Source organism: Hyperolius riggenbachi, chromosome 4 (genome assembly GCF_040937935.1).
Source record: "Hyperolius riggenbachi isolate aHypRig1 chromosome 4, aHypRig1.pri, whole genome shotgun sequence".
Taxonomy (NCBI): Eukaryota; Metazoa; Chordata; class Amphibia; order Anura; family Hyperoliidae; genus Hyperolius; species Hyperolius riggenbachi.
In genome coordinates, this window is record NC_090649.1 from 246,711,517 (window position 1) to 246,717,204 (window position 5,688).

The 5,688-nt window shown below is 40.0% G+C and overlaps 1 long non-coding RNA gene across 1 annotated transcript; it reads right to left on the bottom strand.

Moving 5' to 3' along the window:
- Nucleotides 1-266: 266 nt before the first annotated feature.
- On the bottom strand, nt 267-5,071 carry LOC137571845 (uncharacterized). The gene is made up of 2 exons (XR_011031453.1): nt 4,754-5,071; nt 267-2,649 (listed from the first exon to the last, which is right to left on the bottom strand). It is a non-coding gene; the product is annotated as an uncharacterized lncRNA (long non-coding RNA).
- Nucleotides 5,072-5,688: the final 617 nt, after the last annotated feature.

Here is a 5,688-nt window from a genome sequence, read left to right on the forward strand (position 1 = left end):
ACTGCATTGATTAATTATTTACCCATTCACATACAGCTCTCCCCTCCTTATTTGTACTAAATTAGTAAAGTCTGCTGTTCATAGAAAGAGCGGTTTTCACATAGATGATCATGGCATTGGAACATGAAACACAATTACATGACAAAAGAAGTAGGAAGATATTCTGTCTTTAACCAATTGTAATGCTATGTTTTTGGCGTTGCTAAGGCCTCACACTCGACTCACACTAGCACACAGACTAGGTAAATACATAGCTTACGACTTCACACTGTATTAGGATATTTATTCAATTATTTACATTATTTACAGGTATAGCAGTGAATCATGGATAAGTAATAGAGTAAAGAATCAATACATTACCGGATATTGCATCATCACTCCGTATCGGGGGACCAGCGATCGTCAGGAGGCAGCGCATACACAACATCACACAACTCGTCAGTAGTGGAGAGTCCCATCAGAGCAAGGGAAATCTCTCTTTCTTATACTCATAGCTCCACCCATTTTCCCTATTGCATCCTGGGGATGCACAGGCATGAGCTTCACTATGGTTGGATGACTTATAGTCAATATTTTCATAAACAGAACTAGTTCTAGTTAAGTTGCGCATTCCCTGAAACAGTTAATTCAGGGTTACGCGCTTATTGCAACACAATGTTATATAACCATATCACGTGCCACGCATGCTCAGTACTTGTTGTGACTGGGTGGGTTCGTCCTTCAGCCTATCCACAACGTGGAAGTATGATTCATCCCTCGTGATAACCGCGTGAACACAGCGCACAGCCGTATGTTTTTATAACTTGCAGTAACCTTTTGTTCTTCTGTCAATGGTTTTCCTATGGAGAATGGTGCATCACTACTAAAAGATCAAAATATGTCCTATCTGCCTACAGACTAGCTTGCTAATGTGTTTCTTACCTAACAGCCAGTCATTCACACAGACTCTTCAGACTTGTATCACATTCGGTCCTTAGTGATGACCATTAACATATGAAACCATGACAACTTTTTCCCTCTTACAACAGATCCCATATGCCACATACCAGTTCCATCTGGATAGGATAACTATAACAATCATTACAATCAAAAAATAGGATGAACTATACACTTCATCATTGTTTCTGCTGATGGCGAATAACCCATAAATACATCCCACCAATGGTGAGAGGTGGCATCTGCTATGGCAGAGCCCACTTTAACAATTTTGTTTGCAATCACGGCAGTACTGAGCTGGTGTACGATTATACTTCTAGTCAACTTTTTAATAGCACTTTTTCACTTCCGTTAGATTTTTCAACAATCCGCTTTAGTTTAGTCAGGTTTAGATCCCAATTGGGAACTTCCAAACCTTGGCCTTGCCAGGAAACCTTTGTAGTTAACGCTATATCAGGCATCAACATAAAAGTTTCATTTTCCCATTGGAATACAGTGATATTGTGTATACATCCTGCAAAAGGCACCCTCATTTTAGGGACCACCTGACGATCTGTCACTACACATACCACTTGAGGTGTTATTTCCACCATCCAGCGGTATGTTATAGGCATTATGGTCCGCCCACATTTGTTTACAGTGTTCTGTAACAAACAAGGTTCATATGCAGTAGACTGTAACTTACATATTTTACTGTTTAAAGTATTATCACAAAAAGTCAAATCATCTGTTCTGTTGCTGTCATCAATAACCTGTCCATAAAACGTAGGTACCCAGAAGTGCTGATCACCTTCTGGCCCAATTAATAATGGCAAAATAACATTCTTACACATTATACTACTTTTAGTAACATTGTAAAGTGTCAATTGTCCCATGCAAAATGTATCATTGCACATCACTTTAGGTGCTTTGATATCTATCCAGTGATCAGTTCTTATCATGGAACTGAACACGGTCCTCCAAACCTCCTCATTTCCAGTCAACAACATAGTTTGAAATAACTCTCTGTTGTTGCTGTTGTAAGGTTTGCATGGAACAGATAGTCCAGTTTACAATTCTAGTTATATTAACATCTGTTTCATACATAACAGAGGCACTTGCGTTAATTAAGCCAAGCAAATCATCATCTATTTTAGCTTGTAACTTAAATGGCGCCCATATAGTTGGCATCCATTTAGCTTGTAAAATTAAGACATCATTTATTTTACTTCCAACGTTATGCAATCTATTTGCTAATGTTTCAATATCAAAACTATTAAGAGTTCCAGTCAATGTCCCATATCCTCCTAACAAAGTGTCATACCACTCTCTTCGTATTTGGTGTGGTTTAGAACAGTTTATGGCAGCTGGAAACGTGATTTTAGCATGAATCACAGTCTTTTAGGCATGTTGCCCCACCTTTACACAAGTGGAAGGTAGTCTCTTTATATGCCCAGGGTCCACTTTAGCATCCATCATATCCACAAATATCAAAGTAGGCCCCACCGAGACATGTTCCATTGAAAGTAACATTGAGAACGTCACATGCTTGCCTAGCATTACTGGTAAAGTTTCTCTGTAGACAACTCTTGGTTTTATTTCCCCACACGAAAGTCACCGTGGATCCCCTGTATCGGTCACTCGAATACCTGAAGTCCTTGCATTAACGCAACAGCTTTCCAACCACACGATACCAAGGATTCCAAGGACAATGCCATAGACATGGAGATCAATCTGCAAAAAACCCAAACAAGTGTGACTTATTCTTGCAAATAACATTTTTTCCTGTAGGATATATTCCCACTTTTCCTGTTCTGGCCTCCAGCAGAGTTCGGTCCTTGCCTACTGCAATCACATCTGCTGGAGGAGGCGGTCCTTGGGGATTCTGACCCACATTTTAGCTCCAACATTTACTGTATTAGTAGAACCAAAATATTCATCACCCTTTACTGATGGGCTTCCCTCTCTACAAATAAAGGAATTAGGGTCCCTTTACACTTAATCAGCTGCTGTTAACTGTAATCAAAAAATAACAACTGATGTACAGTCCAGCGTCCGTGTCCCCCTATGGCCTCTTTCACACCATACACTGAAAAAACATTGAAATCTTTTCACAGTGCATTGCCATTGGGGAAAAAACAACAACAACAAAAAAAAACAAGAAAAAACAAACAACAACAAAATTGTATGCGTACTACTACTAATGCATACCAGCGCATTAAGTGTAAAAGGGCCCTCAGGAGAACCTGGGCTATACAACTCTTTGGCCTGTGTATACACAGTGTCCTCCCCTAAAAACTTTAACCCATCCTCTCTCCTCTTCCAATAATTAACTCACTATTTCCCAGGTTAATCATGATCACTTTAATTTATTCTTGATAGTCGGAGTCAATTACTCCTCCTATTACTATAGCTCCTTTCTGAGCAAAACTGAATTGGGTAGCTATTTGCCCATAATGTTAGTCAGGTATTTTACATCCTATACCTGTGGGAATGGTTGTAACCTGTGAGGGGTTAATGATAACAACTTCTAAAGCATGCAAATCCAACCCAGCTGATACAGGTTTTCCCCTATATGGAGCTACCGCATCCTTATGCATTTTTCAATAAGAAATCGTTTCTACTTTAACCACCCCACCAGCTAGTTTCTGGTATAAACAAAAATCTGTCATCTTCACAGTTTGTTTGTATTATTCTAAACTAGCATATGCATACATTCTAGCATCTTTAACAGAGGTATTCTTAAACATATAATACACTATATCAGTAAGGTCTCAAAGCAAACTTCATACAATTCATTAGAAACAACTCAATTCACACTTCATCATCAACACATTCTGCCACTTCACGCCATTCAGCTAATCAGTACAACATTCAACCCTAGAGAAACCAGACATTTCTCTGCAAGACAAACAAATCTCATTTAGTAACTAATGACCTTAGCCCGTTTAAAAAAAAAACAAGCTAGGCCTTTCGCTGCGCATGCATGTGCCCGCTGTGCACATGCACCCGCCACGCGCGTGCCCTCATACACCGTTGCGCACACGCTGACCGCCTCTGGCCCTATCCTCCCTCAACTTTTCCCCTGTGTTTCTGCGCCCCTCCCTGCACATGTGCAGTGCTAAAAAAAACAAAAGAAAACTCTGAATAGACGCAGAGACACTGGCATATTATATAAAAAGGTTTTCCAGTCTAATTACGCAATATTTTCATTCTACATTGCCATAATAGACTTCACAATTCTATTTCTTTCACACGGTCTCATCTAATCTAGCTTTCTTAGCTCAACAGGTAAACAATTTCACTCCTGCACAATTATAGCTAGAAACCAGGGGAAAAATTGCTGGCAGAGATGTCACCGTGACACCATAATCACATTTAACCCTGTAACCAAAAAAAAAAAAAAATGAGCATTTGCAGGGATTTGGAAGTTCTAGCAAAACCCAGCACAACACACAGTGCTGCACCAAACACACAACGCACGCACACAAGAAAGTTGCTTTACTATTTCTCACCCCTTTAACCATTTATTTTATCAAACAAGATGCATGTCCCATGAAGTAAGAGGTCAATTTTTTTTTACAGCATGTACTCCTGAATGAAAAATAATGCTTGCCAAGCACCCCCAGCTGAGGAGAGCAGCATCTCAAACACTCACTGGCTCACACACATTCCCTAGGAGCACTCACCTCCCGTGCACAAATGCATTTTTTTTAAAAACATTCCTCTATGCATTCAATTAAACAAAAACCAGACATATGAATACACGATTAATCAGGACTCGCTATAACGGATTCACCATATAAAACATTCACTAGAAACAACAATGTTAACCCACCTGTCTTGTCCAGATTATATTACCATTTCAATTCTGCCAGTGCAGTCAGATACTGTCACTTTAAGGAATTTGCTTTACAAGTTTAAACACAGCACTCCAAGATTATACTCCGAAATCTACCAACAAAGACACAGACTGTATTAAAAACCGTAGTAGTAAAAGCTGAGATTCACTGTCAGGTTACTCTCTGCCCCTTTTTCCCATCCATATTTTATCATTAAAAATATGGGGTTTTCCTTAAGAGGGACAAAAACAGCAGTAACAACCTAAAGAAAGTTCCCAGCTATTCCTAATCTTTTCAAATGGAACAAAATACATTTGTGTTAAACACTTCCAATTCCAGTTCAATGCACATTGTCCTATTTCTTGTGCAATGATCATCAGTGGCAGAGTTTGGCTTCCTTTTATTTACAGAAGCTCCCTGCTCCACTGATAACAATCCAAAATGTGTCATCACAGGAGCCTCTTCCCCAGCTACTTCCTCCAGTACATTTATTTTACCAGCTGCAGATTCTGTTACATGTTGGTATTTATCTGCAGCTGCCTGTGATGACACTTGTGCAACTATCACTCTGTCATCCTACTCTAGTTCCTTTTTCTAACAGGACTAGCCTTTTTCCAACAGGAATACCCTCAAGTAAAGTAACAACATTGAGGGATTCTGATTCTTTCAACCTACACAATCTTTGTTGAAGCTTTCTATAAGCTGTCAACAACATCCCACTATGCCGCCTGAGAGCGACATCATGCCCCGCCTTAACAGGGCCCCCCTCTAGAGTCTTATCTACATCTAGAGAGAGCAACATCACCCGCTTCAACGGGGAACCCCCCCTAGAGTCTTATCTACATCTAGAGAGAGCAACAACATCACCCGCTTTAACGGGGAACCACTATATTCCAGCATCAGGCAGCGTCCCTCAACCTCAAGTTGAGCC